At 45.8% G+C, this 17,957-nt stretch overlaps 1 long non-coding RNA gene across 1 annotated transcript in view; it reads right to left on the reverse strand.

Moving 5' to 3' along the window:
* LOC135011260 (uncharacterized) overlaps positions 1-17,957 on the reverse strand; it is a 263,022-nt gene that overhangs the window by 198,178 nt on the left and 46,887 nt on the right. Inside the window, exon 2 of the long non-coding RNA XR_010210376.1 lies at positions 15,700-15,918. This is a non-coding gene — a long non-coding RNA (uncharacterized LOC135011260). The remainder of the gene's footprint in view (positions 1-15,699; positions 15,919-17,957) is intronic.

The following is a 17,957-nucleotide window of genomic DNA, read 5'->3' on the forward strand; positions in this document are numbered from 1 at the left end:
AGGCAGCACCTGACACACACACACATACACACGCAGCACCTGACACCACGCACTCACACGTACAAGCAATGCATTTCACGCCTACCTCCAGCCTCAGTCACAGGCTGCTGCCACCTACCCCCCTCCCTGCATCATCTGCAAAGGCAGCAAAATATTTTGACCAAAGTCTAAAGGCCCATACACATTAAACGATGTCGCTCTGTGAGCGACATCGTCTAATGTTTCCCCCTCCCGGGCCGGCCGGCGGCCGACTGTACACACTGAGCGATATGACCGCTCATATCGCTCAGTGACGTCACGCCCCCGCCAGCCCTGCATGAAGGTCGTGGACGACAGTCCACATCCTTCATGCATGACCTACCGACAGCGACGATTGTTGCCGACCCGCGGGGCCGCGCATCGTTCGTCGCTGGCGGCATACACACTTAACGATAAAACGAGCGACGTCACTCAAGGAGGGGGAAAATGCTCATTAAATCGTTAAGTGTGTATGGACCTTAAACAATTCGGTTTGGTTAATAAAATAATTTTGCACAGAATAGTAATTTTATACGAACATTTTCATTAAACATTTAAAAAATCAAATGTTTATTCTTACAGTGAAATTTAAAATTTCTGAATAAAAAAAATAAATTAAAAAAAAGCGATGAAATTCCATAGACAAAAAACCTTACGGTTTCACATGTCCCATTAAGGCTTCTTAGACATGATCGAAATTTCAGAAACCTGTTGTAACTCTTCCACTCAAACTCCAAAAAGCAATGAAATTCCGATCATTAAGGCTGACGCCTTAATGGACGTGTCCCTTGCGCAATACAGATATGGTATGCCATCACAGCCTGTGGGTAAGTGCAGATTCAGCACTCTCACAGAGTGAGATTGCTGTCACTCACACAATGGTGGAGCTGCTAATTCACAGATTTGTGTGCTCATTGGAATACACACATGCAGTCTATGCAACTGAAGGTCTGAGTGGAAGACAAAGCTGCTCAGATGAGGTAAGAGTGTTGTTGATTGGAGGGAGGAGAGCGGTGTGGATGGGGGAACAGAAGTGTGTGGATAGAGTTGAACACTAAGCAGCACTGATGGGGGGGTCAAAGAAACACAGGGGGTAATTCAGACCGCAGCAGCAGCAATCGCAGTCTGAATTAGTTTGTGAGGTGCGCACGTGCAATGGCCGCACTGCGCGTGCGTACCCCAGGAGCCCAGAGAGATGCTATCAGCATCTCACTGGCTGCGATCACCCTGCCTGATTGATAGGCAGAGGTGGTTGCGGGGAAGGAGGGGGGCGTGCAAACAGCGTTAGCATGCCATTGGCAGGGCATGGTCTGCACAACGGAGGCGTTTCCGGACCACTGGGGGGTGGGCTGTAGCGGTTATCCCCCTGCCAAGAGTGCATGATCCACAAAATTTACCTTCAGGATGTCAGCTACATGAATGGGGTAAGAGTGGTGTGGATAGGGGGTAGATTAAGTAGCAAGTATGGGAAGGGAGACAGAGCGGTGCAGATTGGTTGAAAACACTGGCATGGATGGGTAGAAAACTGGTGCAGATGGGAGAGAAGATAGTGTGCCATGTACTGAAGGAGGCAGAGTGACGTTGAACACTGAGCAGCACAGAGAGAAGTAAACGGTGGTACAGACAAGGCACAGGTGGGGAAAGACAGATGGTGCAGATAAGTTAGTACAGACTAGCACAGATGGGAGAACACAGAAGTAGGGATTGGGGAAGACAGGGCAGCATGGGGGTGTATAGGGGAAGTAAGTGTAGATGCATAGACCGTAGATAGGGTATTATAGTTTTAGCAATTAACCAAGATGTTTGAGGGAGCTAAATGTGTATACTATGTGAGATGGATGTATGGAGTCAGAAGGATGTTGTAACAAGGTGGGATGGTTGTGGTGACCGAATGGGATGGTTGTAGGCACTGTGTGGGATGGGAGCACCACAAAACTGCTCAGACCTTCAGTTGCATAGACTGCATGTGTGTATTCCAATGAGCACACAAATCTGTGAATTAGCAGCTCCACCATTGTGTGAGTGACAGCAATCTCACTCTGTGAGAGTGCTGAATCTGCACTTACCCACAGGCTGTGATGGCATACCATATCTGTATTGCGCAAGGGACACGTCCATTAAGGCGTCAGCCTTAATGATCGGAATTTCATTGCTTTTTGGAGTTTGAGTGGAAGAGTTACAACAGGTTTCTGAAATTTCGATCATGTCTAAGAAGCCTTAATGGGACATGTGAAACCGTAAGGTTTTTTGTCTATGGAATATAATATTATATATAGATAATAGATGATGCAGCACACTGGCCTGAGCCTGAGCAGTGCACACAGATATGGTATGTGACTGACTGAGTCACTGTGTGTATCGCTTTTTTCAGGCAGAGAACGGATATATTAAATAAACTGCACTGTGTGTCTGGTGGTCACTCACTATATAATATATTATGTACTCCTGGCTCCTGCTATAACCTATAACTGGCACTGCAGTAGTGCTCCCCAGTCTCCCCCACAATTATAAGCTGTGTGAGCTGAGCAGTCAGACAGATATATATAATATTATATATAGATAATAGATGATGCAGCACACTGGCCTGAGCCTGAGCAGTGCACACAGATATGGTATGTGACTGACTGAGTCACTGTGTGTATCGCTTTTTTCAGGCAGAGAACGGATATATTAAATAAACTGCACTGTGTGTCTGGTGGTCACTCACTATATAATATATTATGTACTCCTGGCTCCTGCTATAACCTATAACTGGCACTGCAGTAGTGCTCCCCAGTCTCCCCCACAATTATAAGCTGTGTGAGCTGAGCAGTCAGACAGATATATATATAATATTATATATAGATAATAGATGATGCAGCACACTGGCCTGAGCCTGAGCAGTGCACACAGATATGGTATGTGACTGAGTCACTGTGTGCTGTGTATCGCTTTTTTCAGGCAGAGAACGGATTATAAAGTAAACTGCACTGTCCTCACTAGTAAACTCTCTCCACTCAGTCTCTACACTTCTACAGTAACAGTACTCCTCCTAGTCAGCTCCAGTAAATCTCTCTCAGTCTCTTATAATCTAAATGGAGAGGACGCCAGCCACGTCCTCTCCCTATCAATCTCAATGCACGTGTGAAAATGGCGGCGACGCGCGGCTCCTTATATAGAATCCGAGTCTCGCGATAGAATCCGAGCCTCGCGAGAATCCGACAGCGTCATGATGACGTTCGGGCGCGCTCGGGTTAACCGAGCAAGGCGGGAAGATCCGAGTCGCTCGGACCCGTGAAAAAAAACATGAAGTTCTGGCGGGTTCGGATTCAGAGAAACCGAACCCGCTCATCTCTAATTGGATGATTGGGTAAACTAAAACATTATAATAGAGAATGGTATAACCTTAGAGCAATAAAACACTTAATGGCAGCAGTTGAAGCAAAGTATCACGTACATGAAAAGAAGCTGAATGACTTACTATAACAGTGACAATATCAGCTAACCACCAAGGCTTCTGAGCAGGGCCGGCAACAGACATCTTGGGGCCCGGTACAGTGATATTTCTGGGGCCCCCTCAGAGCAACAGAATTTGCTGCGCTATATAATAAACTGTTATTAAATAAATATATCTTTTTTTTATTTATCTACACTATACAGAGATATAAATATGTATATCTCTCCTTCCTCCCCCACACACACCACGGTCTGTCTCTCCCCAATAACTCCATGATGATTCCCTGCTGGACACTAAGTGGCATATACTTGGGGCCCCTCTGATCCTTGGGGCCCGGTACAGGTGTCCCCTTTGACCCCCCCTGTCGCCGGCCCTGCTTCTGAGCAATGCAGATTGCCATGCCCTCAGTAATTGTGTAAGATCATAGGCCAAGCAGCAGTCGAGGAAGCCAATATTCTTGAAGAGTGTCACGATCCGGGTATCTGGACGCCATTTCTTACCCATCAGATGCCTCCTAAGGCTGGCTCAGCGCTCCAGGACCGGATCCCATCTGTTATCCTGATGTGTACATTCCTGTATCCTCTCCTGTCACTCTGGGACGCTGTCACAGTAAACGCCATATTACACCTGGCATGGCGTCTCCCGCGGCCTCCGCCGCCGTCCCTGAACTTCTGCATGCAGAGTGTCTGAGTGGCGATTACGTCAGCCGCGGCCTCCGCTGTGTCCGCGTGGTTGGATGTGCATCTGTCAGTCTGGCGCCTCCTGTCTCCGGTGGCCGGCGCCGCCATTACTGTTTTCATTACCACATGGATTACAAACCAAACTTCCCTCCAAGTGTCTGCATGGGCGCAGCCATCTTGGATTCTGTCAGCTGATCATTTCCACCAATCTGTTCTCAGTATTGATAATCTGCATAATTGCCTAGCCAATCCCTTCCTTGCTGCAGGTATAAATACACTGTGCCTGAGCAAGGAAGGCGTCAGTGCTTTGGTTGTCAAACCTAGTTCCTGTTTGTCTCTCTCCTGTGATTGTCTTCCAGGTTCCAGCTCCTGTCTCAAGACTTCCACCATAGAGACCCGCACCAGCATTCCACCTGCGGTGTAGCCTGACTCTCCAATCCATTGTGGATTCATCTGTTTCCAGCTACAACATTACCTGCTTCCAGCTCAGCTTCCAGCAGAGTACAGCTTCTCTTAAAGGGCCGGTGTCCTTTCTACACTTTACCACTCTCCACCGGTATTATTATTTCTCCGCTCTCAAGTTCTACATTTCAGTTCATATTTCATCGCTCCCAAGTTCATTTATTATTTAACTGGTTCCAGCCAGTATCCACTCCGTGCCTTCAACAGTCTGGTTCCAGCCAGTATCCACAGCAGCCGTTTTATCTTCAGCAACCCAGCTTTTCCTGGAACACCAGCTGGCACAATCCTGGGTTATCTCCATTGCTACAGTCGGGCCTGGTAAGGACTTTCCATCTACAAGATTATAAGAACTATCTCACACTACCAGTGCCCTGTGGCTCCTGCCATCCTGTAGTACCCAGGAACTGTATTTATTCTTTGCTGACTTTTACGTTTTCTTTTACTGCTGCTGTGTTGCGGAGTTGTCATAATAAACATCATTGACTTTTATCCAAGTTGTCGTGGTCACGCCTTCGGGCAGTTATTATTCATGTTACTTACATGTCCAGGGGTCTGATACAACCTCCCAGGTTCCGGTACATCTCAGCCCCTACAACTGAGGCTGCCTCCCGTCAGCTCAGGCCCTCAGTTGTGACAGTAAGCACTGACCTAATGAGTCCAGCCGGAGACCAGGATCAAGCGGCCGGGCCGATGCAAGAACTGGCAGCCCGACTAGAACATCAGGAGGCTGCACAGGGCCACATCATCCGCTGTCTCCAGGATCTCTCTACTCGGCTGGATGGGATTCAGACAACTCTCCGTGGATCAGGCGCGTCTGGTGCGTCAACCACAGTGACTCCAGCTATAACCCCACCCACCTTACCCATTTCTGCTCCACGTCTTCATCTTCCAACGCCAGCAAAATTTGACGGATCTCCAAGATTCTGCAGGGGATTTCTCAACCAGTGTGAGATTCAGTTTGAGCTACAACCTGGCAATTTTCCCAGTGACCGTACAAAAATTGCCTACATTATTTCTCTTCTCAGTGGCTCAGCCCTTGATTGGGCATCACCGTTATGGGAGAGGTCCGACACCCTGCTATCTTCCTACACTGCCTTCGTGTCAACATTCAGGCGCATCTTCGACGAGCCAGGCCGGGTAACCTCAGCTTCATCCGAGATTCTCCGTTTACGCCAGGGGTCACGTACTGTAGGACAATATCTGATACAGTTCCAGATCCTGGCATCCGAACTGGCATGGAACGACGAGGCCCTGTATGCTGCATTCTGGCATGGCTTATCTGAGCGTATTAAAGATGAGTTAGCTACCAGAGACTTACCTTCTAAGTTAGATGAGCTAATCTCACTCTGCACGAAAGTTGATTTACGTTTCAGAGAGAGAGCAACTGAGCGTGGAAGATCATCTGCTCCAAAATCTTCTGCTCCTCCTCCTCGTCAACTGTCACTATCTAAAGATGAGCCCATGCAACTTGGCCGTTCCCGTTTAACTCCTGCTGAGCGCCGAAGACGTCTCTCCGAGTCTCTCTGTCTCTATTGTGCAGCTCCGTCTCACACCATTAATGCCTGTCCCAAACGTCCGGGAAACTCCAAATCCTAGCTCGCCAAGGAGAGGGCCGGCTAGGAGTAATGATCTCCTCTCCATCTCCTCAAGATTGTAATCTCCCAGTCTCGCTTCAAGTTGCTCAACGTTATCGGAACGTCATTGCCCTCCTTGATTCCGGAGCAGCTGGGAACTTTATTACCGAAGCCTATGTTAAACGGTGGTCCCTACCCACCGAGAGACTTCCTTCGTCCATTTCTTTAACTGCCGTGGATGGCAGCAAAATTTTTGATGCAGTTATTTCTTTAAGGACTCTACCAGTTCGTCTGAGAGTGGGAGTTCTTTATTCCGAACTTATTTCTTTTTTAGTGATTTCAAGAGCCACACATCCTGTGGTCCTGGGCCTTCCATGGCTCCGTCTTCACAATCCTACAATTGATTGGACGACTACGCAAATCCTGGCATGGGGTTCCTCCTGTGCTGAGACATGTTTGTTTAAAGTATTGCCTGTCTGTTCTTCCTCCCCCAGGTCGTCTGATGTTCCACCTCCTCCATATCAAGATTTCACGGATGTGTTCAGTAAAGCTTCTGCTGATATCCTTCCTCCTCATAGAGAATGGGACTGCCCGATTGATCTCGTTCCAGGGAAGGTTCCACCTCGAGGCCGAACTTATCCGTTGTCTCTGCCCGAGACGCATTCTATGGAGGAATATATTAAAGAGAACCTAGCAAAGGGGTTCATTCGACCTTCTTCTTCTCCAGCCGGCGCAGGCTTCTTTTTTGTAAAAAAGAAAGATGGTGGTCTGCGGCCGTGCATCGACTACAGAGGTTTGAACGACATTACCATCAAGAACCGTTATCCTTTACCCCTGATTACTGAGCTCTTTGACAGAGTTAGCGGAGCTACCATCTTTACAAAGCTGGACTTGAGAGGTGCATACAATCTCATCCGGATCCGTGAGGGTGACGAGTGGAAGACCGCCTTTAACACCCGTGACGGACATTATGAGTACCTCGTCATGCCCTTCGGATTGAGCAATGCTCCAGCTGTCTTCCAGCATTTAGTCAATGAGACCTTCAGAGACATTCTATACCGTCATGTCGTGGTCTATCTAGACGATATCCTCATTTTTGCCAACGATTTAGAGGAACATCGTTTTTGGGTTAAAGAGGTTCTGTCCCGTCTCCGTGTCAATCATCTCTATTGCAAATTAGAAAAATGCGTCTTTGAAGTCAAGTCCATTCCGTTTCTAGGGTACATTGTGTCCGGTTCCGGACTAGAGATGGATCCTGAGAAACTACAAGCAATCCAAAATTGGCCGGTACCCTTAACCCTCAAAGGGGTCCAGAGGTTCTTAGGGTTCGCCAACTATTACCGAAAGTTTATACGAGACTTTTCCACCATTGTGGCGCCTATTACTGCTTTCACTAAGAAGGGTGCTAACCCGTCCAAGTGGTCTGAAGAAGCCATGCAAGCATTTCATCTTTTAAAACAAAGGTTCATCTCTGCGCCTATTCTGAAACAGCCTGACATCGACTCTCCTTTCATCTTAGAGGTGGATGCCTCCTCCGTTGGAGTAGGAGCGGTGTTATCTCAGAGGGCTAAAGATGGCCATTTACACCCTTGCAGTTTCTTCTCCCGGAAGTTCTCCCCAGCTGAGCGCAACTATGCCATTGGCGACCAGGAGTTGCTAGCCATCAAGCTCGCTCTAGAAGAGTGGAGGTATCTGTTGGAGGGAGCTTCTCATTCAATCACCATACTTACAGACCACAAGAACCTTTTATATCTGAAAGGCGCACAATGTCTCAACCCTCGTCAGGCCAGATGGGCACTTTTCTTTTCCAGGTTCGACTTTAAACTCCAGTTCTGTCCGGGCTCTCAGAATCGCAAGGCCGATGCCCTTTCCCGCTCATGGGAGCAAGAAAATGAGTCAGAGTCTTCAGACAAGCATCCTATTACAAATCCGTTGGCATTCTCCACGGTAGGGATGGACTCTACGCCCCCATCAGGGAAAAGTTTTGTGAAACCGATGCTAAGGAAGAAGCTCATGCATTGGGCCCATGCTTCCCGTTTTGCCGGACATACAGGTATCCAAAAAACCCTGGAGTTTATCTCTAGGTCCTATTGGTGGCCAACTCTGAAAAAGGACGTCTTGGAGTTTATTGCATCTTGCCCAAAGTGTGCTCAACATAAGGTATCCCGCCAGTCGCCTGCGGGGCAACTGGTTCCACTATCTGTTCCCCGTCGACCTTGGACCCATTTGTCGATGGATTTTATTACAGATTTACCCATGTGCAACAAGTTCAATACCATCTGGGTGGTAGTTGACCGGTTCACCAAGATGGCACACTTCATTCCTCTCACCGGTCTTCCGTCAGCTTCCAAGTTGGCTCAAGTATTCATACAAGAGATCTTCCGACTCCACGGTCTTCCTGAAGAAATTATCTCAGATCGAGGAGTTCAATTCACAGCCAAATTCTGGCGAAGTTTATGTCAAGTCCTCCAAGTCAAGCTAAAGTTTTCCACGGCTTACCATCCTCAGACCAATGGTCAAACCGAGAGGGTGAATCAGGACTTGGAGGCCTTCCTCCGCATCTATGTGTCCTCCTCTCAAGATGACTGGGTTCAATTACTTCCCTGGGCCGAGTTCTGTCATAACAACCAGTATCATTCTTCATCTGCTTCAACACCATTCTTCACTAACTTTGGATTCCACCCTAAAGTCCCTGAGTTCCAACCGCTTCCAGCAACTTCTGTTCCCGCAGTGGATATCACCTTGCATCAGTTTGCCAATATCTGGAAGAGCGTACGATCAGCTCTGCTCAAGGCATCGTTCAGGTACAAGAAGTTTGCGGATAAGAAGCGTCGAGCAGTTCCTGCTCTCAAGGTGGGTGATCGGGTATGGTTATCCACGAAGAATTTGAGGTTAAGAGTTCCCAGTATGAAGTTTGCACCTCGCTATATCGGTCCTTTCAAGATTGAACAAGTCATCAATCCTGTTGCTTACAGACTCCAGTTGCCTCCCTTCTTAAAAATACCCAGGACATTCCATGTTTCCCTGTTGAAACCGCTGATCTTGAATCGGTTTCATTCCTCACTTCCTCCAACTCCGAAAGTCCAAACTCAACGAGGCGTTGAGTATGAAGTGGCCAAGATCCTGGACTCACGTCACCGTTACGGTCAACTACAATATCTTATTGACTGGAAGGGTTATGGTCCTGAGGAACGTTCATGGACCAATGCTTCTGATGTCCATGCTCCTGCCTTGGTCCGGAGATTCCATTCCAAGTTTCCTCAAAAGCCAAAGAAGTGTCCTGGGGCCACTCCTAAAGGGGGGGGTGCTGTCACGATCCGGGTATCTGGACGCCATTTCTTACCCATCAGATGCCTCCTAAGGCTGGCTCAGCGCTCCAGGACCGGATCCCATCTGTTATCCTGATGTGTACATTCCTGTATCCTCTCCTGTCACTCTGGGACGCTGTCACAGTAAACGCCATATTACACCTGGCATGGCGTCTCCCGCGGCCTCCGCCGCCGTCCCTGAACTTCTGCATGCAGAGTGTCTGAGTGGCGATTACGTCAGCCGCGGCCTCCGCTGTGTCCGCGTGGTTGGATGTGCATCTGTCAGTCTGGCGCCTCCTGTCTCCGGTGGCCGGCGCCGCCATTACTGTTTTCATTACCACATGGATTACAAACCAAACTTCCCTCCAAGTGTCTGCATGGGCGCAGCCATCTTGGATTCTGTCAGCTGATCATTTCCACCAATCTGTTCTCAGTATTGATAATCTGCATAATTGCCTAGCCAATCCCTTCCTTGCTGCAGGTATAAATACACTGTGCCTGAGCAAGGAAGGCGTCAGTGCTTTGGTTGTCAAACCTAGTTCCTGTTTGTCTCTCTCCTGTGATTGTCTTCCAGGTTCCAGCTCCTGTCTCAAGACTTCCACCATAGAGACCCGCACCAGCATTCCACCTGCGGTGTAGCCTGACTCTCCAATCCATTGTGGATTCATCTGTTTCCAGCTACAACATTACCTGCTTCCAGCTCAGCTTCCAGCAGAGTACAGCTTCTCTTAAAGGGCCGGTGTCCTTTCTACACTTTACCACTCTCCACCGGTATTATTATTTCTCCGCTCTCTAGTTCTACATTTCAGTTCATATTTCATCGCTCCCAAGTTCATTTATTATTTAACTGGTTCCAGCCAGTATCCACTCCATGCTAACAACAGTCTGGTTCCAGCCAGTATCCACAGCAGCCGTTTTATCTTCAGCAACCCAGCTTTTCCTGGAACACCAGCTGGCACAATCCTGGGTTATCTCCATTGCTACAGTCGGGCCTGGTAAGGACTTTCCATCTACAAGATTATAAGAACTATCTCACACTACCAGTGCCCTGTGGCTCCTGCCATCCTGTAGTACCCAGGAACTGTATTTATTCTTTGCTGACTTTTACGTTTTCTTTTACTGCTGCTGTGTTGCGGAGTTGTCATAATAAACATCATTGACTTTTATCCAAGTTGTCGTGGTCACGCCTTCGGGCAGTTATTATTCATGTTACTTACATGTCCAGGGGTCTGATACAACCTCCCAGGTTCCGGTACATCTCAGCCCCTACAACTGAGGCTGCCTCCCGTCAGCTCAGGCCCTCAGTTGTGACAAAGAGAATTAAACATGAACTGCGTCACTATATACATGTATAAATCCCACTCCAGACTCAGATGCTGAAATTCAGGTGAACGCCATTCACATTCTGCACATTGGCTACTAACATTTGATTTTGCCAATCACTGATTACAGTACATGGAAGTCTAGTGGTTTCCAGGGGCAGACAGGCTTTGTATGCATTGGGTATGCTAAGTAGCATCAGAAAAAATTTAATTTGTTTTGCCTCATTCCTGACCCCTTCTCTAACTGACTTTAGGTGGTATGAGTCATGCAGCCTATTGCCACAGTGCATAGCCACTTACCACCTCTTTGGTCCCTCTCTCTCTCATAGGCCAACCCTCCCTCCTTCACACTATGGTACACATGTTTACTGCCTCTCTATAGCAATAGCAATGTTAGCTGTTTAAGGTAACCTAGAATTACACAGTGGGCGGCTGGAAGAGGACCAGTTCCCCAATGAGTTAATTTCATATGGATCAACACCGGTCACAGTGCGTGAAGATGGTTGGAGGAATGATTATGATGAGTAGTAATGGAGTAGGAGTATGAGGGATGGGGTGGGCAGGGAAGGTTTTTGTAGGTACAGTTAATGGTTGTCAGTTATCCCACGTCTGGCTGCACTCTGGTACATTGGGTAGGTGCTGCAGCCCTGACGGTGCAAGTTCCATTGCTTACAACTCAATTCCCAGCATATAAATGTTGACGTTTCTGTCTGATCCCATACCTGTGTCAAGGCTAGCCTCCACCAAAAAAAAACACCACTTACATATATATGTATTCCTAACTGCACGAAAGCCGGGTATGGATGGTTTAAGTAATGAGGCTGAAGGGGTTCTTTTTATGAGGCTGAGGGATGTAATGATTAAACAGGTTATTGAATATAAATAGAATAAATGATGATATGGGGGCTAATTAATATTGGGTCCAAGGAAGTTAATGATTATTGGGGTTAATGATATTGAAAGGGTTATTATGATGAGGCTGAATGAGTTCATAATTTTGAGAGGGGGGTTAACTAACAATGACGGGGTGATGATAGAATTTATGATTATTTAATGATTTAAAGTGTGTTCATTATAATGTGCAGACTAGATAATAGGGGGACAGATGGGGTGGGGTCCCCAACACATTGGGGTCTCCTACAACGCTGCATATATTGCCCCTACCTGGCTTACTCTTGCCAGCATTGCAGTGTATTACATCACGTCTTCGGAGCTACGAAGAACAAGCCTTCCATAAACCAGTCTGCACTTTATGTATTCTCAATATCATGCATATAATGGCTGTTCATGCTATTTGGACAATTGTCTGTAAATAGCTGACCATTGAGAGCTACAGTAGTAACCATGGAAACAATCAGTGTAGTCAGACTAATCAATGGAAATAATGAAATATATATATATATATATATATATATATATTTCAATTATAATTATTTATCTTTATAGTGCCAGCGGAATACATATGTATTACCTACAGCGGCCTCCCACCCCCGGTAGAATGCCGGCAGCTGGGCGAGCGCAAAGAGTTCCCTTGCGGGGTCGCACCGCTTGCCACGCTGCCCACTCTGTGGGTGTTGTGGACACTCAAGAGTGGGAATAGCCCCTGTGAGCCGGGATTATGTCTGTCGGCATTTTTGGCTGTTGGGATTCCGGCAGCCAGCAAACTGATTGCCTCCCGTGTCAGCAATGCAGTAATAAATAAGGCTAGCTATAGCCAAACACTTACAGAGTGTCATGACCAGGGCCGGCAAGAGAAATTTTGGGGCCCCGTACAGTGATACCTCCGGGGCCCCCTCTATCCCCTCACCAATCCACTCTTACCCCGGGGAGAGACTCATTTGCCATGCATTCCCCAGTATCCCGACCGAACACCATACAGCAACAACCATGCAGCCCTCACACCCCACCAGAAGAGGCTGGTGCAGGGAACAGGAATCCTTGTTAGCAGAGCTGGACCTGGAAGAGCGGGTGCACACTCGCGCCATACAGTCACTGTGTGAGAGAGGCTCCTGTCACTCTAAGGCTGTGTCCACACTGCCTACAGTTCGATGCCCTATTTGGACAAGATGGCTCACATTCCTGCCGGGCACTATGTGGCATAACCTTGGGGCCCCTCTGATCCTTAGGGCCTGGTACAGGTGTCCCCTTTGACCCCCCCTGACGCCGGCCCTGGTCATGACTGCAAGTTTATCCACTAAAATACTGTAGTTGATAGGTTGATTGGTACCACAGGTGGCAAATTGGTCCATCCAAACTGTAATGGAAAAATCACTGTTCCCAACAATCTTAGGTGATGCTGTGGAGGGAAATCTGGGAGGATTGAGGATGTTCCTTTCTGTCTTTCTAAAGTAAATACATATATTTGCACTGAATTGCATTGTTTTTTTCTTAGGTCATTTAACTTCCCAACTAAATAACAAATGTACATACATATAGTGTAAGGCCCTAGCCTTACACTATATGAAAATAATTAACAACACGGGCTGTGTGGGTGGAGATTAACATGACAAGTATTAAATATTTTAATACCTGTTTTGCCAAGCCAACCCCCTTTTGCCGGTTGTAATTGCTTTGAAATATAGTAATTTCCTGCCCTTGACCTGTGAAATAATGCTTTCAGATAGAGACCATATACTTTCAAATTCATACAAGTATAGAAAAGTAATGAAATCATTATACAGGTTGAGTATCCCATATCCAAATACAGGTACACCACCGATTTTCCGGCAACCGATTATCCGGAACCTCTTTTAATCCGGACAATTTTAATTTGTCCGGATTAAAGGGGGTTAGGGACATCCTATAATCCGGAATATTTTCTGCGCATGGGCGTAACACGCAATACACGCAAGTGTCAGTGGGTACAGCTTCCACGGACACTGCAGGTGACACAGCAAGCATCAGTGGGGCTGTTATGGCGTCCAAGGTCACAGCAAGTACCGCACATGGGCGGAAGACACAGCGCGTACAAGTGTCAGTGAGTACAGCTTCTGAGGGCACTGCAGGTGACACAGCAAGCATCAGTGGGGCTGTTATGGCGTCCAAGGTCACAGCAAGTACCTGATACCTGTTTTGCTTATAAACAGTTTTGCATACACTACTGTGTTTATTTATTAATTAATATTATACTGTAGCATATATATTACTATTTATTGCTTTAGAAATGTTCTGAAGGTGCAAAATTAGTTTCCACCGTTAATCCGGCAAAATCGATAATCCGGCATGGCACTGGAACTGAGGATGCCGGAAAATCGGTGGTGTACCTGTATTCCGAAATACGGTCTTTTTTGAGTGAGAGTGAGATGGTGAAACCTTTGTTTTCTGATGGCTCACTGTATACAAACTTTGTTTAGTGCACAGAGTTATTAAAAATATTGTATTAAATGACCTTCAGGCTGTGTGTATAAGGTGTATATGAAACATAAATGAATTGTGTGAATGTACACACACTTTGTTTAATGCAGAAAGTTATAAAAAATATTGGCTATAATTACCTTCAGGCTGTGTGTATAAGGTGTATATGAAACATAAATGCGTTCTGTGCTTAGACTTGGGTCCTATCGCCATGATATCTCATTATGGTATGCAATTATTCCAAAATACGGAAAAATCCGATATCCAAAATACTTCTGGTCCCAAGCATTTTGAATAAGGGATACTCAACCTGTATTAGTTTTTAAGGATTTGATAGCGTTGTCTTACCTATTCTACAAGTTTTCACTACAGCTCCCATAAAAAAAATGCAATTATTCAAATATACCAATTTGAAAGAAATTTTAGCCAAGACTGATTTAGAGTTGTACCAATGATTGCATCAAAAATGATAGAAAATGCTATAAGATGAGTGACTCTTCACTGAAATGTAAAAACTCAATTACATTTGTATCCAATAAAGTTTAAAATGAAGTGGCTTCTTAATAATTCTCAGGTACCTATGGGTAGTACTTTAAATAGACCTTGCAGCATCCCCCTCACTGCTCATAGGTGTGCATTCCTGTTAATTACAGGAAGAAGAATGACAGCTAGTTAGGAAATTGAATGTATTATGTAGCAGGAGATTGCATCTGTTAAGAATTCATCTTGTAATGCTTTTGTTCACAGGTTGTCAAATACAGATTTCTGTGCATAGTAACCGAATGACTCCAAATTATTAATGATATCTTAAAAAAAAAAACTAATATAGAGTCAGTTTTTGAGCACAAATAGCAAAAACACCTAAGACCAAATCAATAACCTCTTGATATACCAGTCTAGCCAGTATTATTTATTTATTTATTAACAGCTATTTATATAGCGCACACATATTCCGCAGCGCTGTACAGAGAATATTTCCCCATTCACATCAGTCCCTGCTCCAGTGGAGCTTACAATCTATATTCCCTATCACATGTACACACTCACACATTCACGCTAGGGTTAATTTTGTTGGGAGCCAGTTAACCTACCAGTATATTTTTGGATTGTGGGAGGAAACCGGAGTACCCGGAGGAAACCCACGCAAGTACGGGAAGAATATACAAACGCCGCACAGTTAGGGCCATGGTGGGAATCGAACCCATGACCTCAGTGCTGTGAGGCAGTAATGCTAACCATTACACCATCCGTACCAGTAGATGCGTATGAGCTAATATATACAGTATATATATATATATATATATATATATATACACAGCAGTGTAGAATGGCACTCTAGGTTCAGTTATGCAACCGCTGGGGTGCCCTCCAATTTATCCAGATATAGGCTCAGTGTCCATGTATACAGACCAGACAGCACTCCATCGGACCTAAACAGGTAAGGACAAATTTATTGCTCAGAAGCCAACGTTTCAAGGCCCTCCAGCCTTTTCGTCAGGGCATGACAGAGTGACAGTGTATATGAAACATATATTTCAAACATACCTTATATAGTGACATACTCCCTGATGGTGACGGTGTTCTCCCGGCTCCCGCCGCCGTGCCGTGGTCGCAGACGTATGACGTCATGAAAGTGCGTCTGCTAGTGACGCGGCGTGCAGTGAAGTCCGCTGGGGAATGTAGTAACTGGCAACCACAGTGTTGCTATAGAGCTCTGTCAACTGTGCGGGGACAGGAGGAAAGGAACATCGCCAAGTGCAGAAACTGTGAATGAACAATATACAGATATAAAAATACAAAAGTGCAAATATAAAAATACTACATGAAACCTAGCTCTAATATTATTTTGTTGAATGAACAGAATAATTGATAAATAAACACAACAATTTTTCGTTATATACGGCATGTTGCTGTCAATTGTATAATATAGCTTAAATATAAAGAATAGAGGGTATATGCATAGTTAGATTGCCCGGGCGTCCACTAAGAAAACATAATAGATCTCTGCTATTTTAATTACATAGTACTGTTAAGCTTATTCTCAATACGCTCACACCGCATCATATATAGCTTAACACTGTATGCAACAAAGACAGGGACAAAACTGCTATCTCATAGAAACGGAAGCCAAGAGAATTTTTAATTCAAGCCTTTCGGTTGCATAGTGTCTAATACAGAAATCCATCTTGCTTTCAATTGTAGTAATATTTTTACACGGTCACCCCCCCCTTCATCATGGGGGGAACATGGTCTATCATTCTATAGCGCAAACTTGACCATTGGTGATTCTTTAATTTGAAGTGCCTTGGTACAGGCAAGTCTGAATCCTTGCCCTCTAGTGCCAACTTTATAGAGGACCTATGTGTTGCCATTCGTTCTTTAAACATTCTAGTTGTTTGTAGTATGTACCTCAGTCCACATGGACATGTAATCATATACACCCCATATTTGCTGGTGCATGTAAGAGCATGTTTTATCTTAATTTTCTTCCCCATATGCGGATGATTAAATGTAGCACCAGTTTGCAGATAACTGCAAGTGGTGCACAAAATGCACTTGAAGCATCCTGGTTTTCTCTTACTGGGCGGGATGTACTAATGTACATCGCCGCCCATCGCCGCCCTGCGCCACGATGCTGATCGCATATGTACTAACATATGCGATCAGCATTGCGGAGGACAGCTCTTCCGATAAGAGCTGTCCTCCGCGATGCGCAGCGGCAGCCTGACTTCCGGGATTCGGCCCCAGAAGTCAGTCTGCGCATGCGCGGGGTGACGGGGGCGGCCGCAGGGCATGCTGGGAGGGATCCGATCGGATCCCTCACACAGCGCCGCGGAGAGAAGCCCCATAGGCTTCTATGGATGTACGCCAGCTAAAGCTGGCGTACCCCGCCGCGGCGCTGACCTGGCGGCCGGGGCTTAGTACATCAGGAAATGCGGTAAACAGGGAGTTTACCGCATTTTCTGTTTAGTACATCCCGCCCACTATATTGTGTAGTGGTGCACAAAATGCACTTGAAGCATCCTGGTTTTCTCTTACTATATTGTGTAGTGGTGCACAAAATGCACTTGAAGCATCCTGGTTTTCTCTTACTATATTGTGTAGTGGTGCACAAAATGCACTTGAAGCATCCTGGTTTTCTCTTACTATATTGTGTAGATATTGTAATAGGGAAGAGACATCTGTCCGGACCAACATATTTTTTAAATTACGACCTCTTTTATAGCTAATCAATGGTTGGGTATTCTTGAATACTGGTAAATCCCTATAATATTGTACAATGGGCCACAATTGTTTCACTGTACTTGAAACCACGGAACTCGCTGTCGTATATTAACTAACATACGGAATAATATTTGTCTGATTTTTTCTCAAAGCAGATGTTAACAAACTTTGTCGCGGTAAAGTCAGAACTTGCATCTTGTGTTGCAAATGAAGATTTTTGTCGTATCCTCGCTGATGAAATTTTTCCACCACCTTATCCAATTCCTTCTCTAACTGGGATGGATCACTTGTGATTCGAGTTGCTCTTATCATCTGTGATTTAGCCAATCCATTCTACAACGCTGGGGGGTGAAAACTATTTGCTTTAAGCAAAGTGTTGCGGTCGGTGTCTTTGCTATATATCGAGGTGACAATGTTGCCTCCTTGAACAGTGATTTGTACATCAAGAAAATGCACATTTGTTTAGCTTAAATGAGGGGTAAATTTAATAGTGGAATCCTGTTGGTTAATATTTTTTATTAATTGGTCCAAGACAGTGAAGTCCCCTTTCCATAAAATGAAGACGTCATCTATATAAC

This window comes from Pseudophryne corroboree, chromosome 2, assembly GCF_028390025.1.
Source record: "Pseudophryne corroboree isolate aPseCor3 chromosome 2, aPseCor3.hap2, whole genome shotgun sequence".
Lineage (NCBI taxonomy): Eukaryota > Metazoa > Chordata > Amphibia > Anura > Myobatrachidae > Pseudophryne > Pseudophryne corroboree.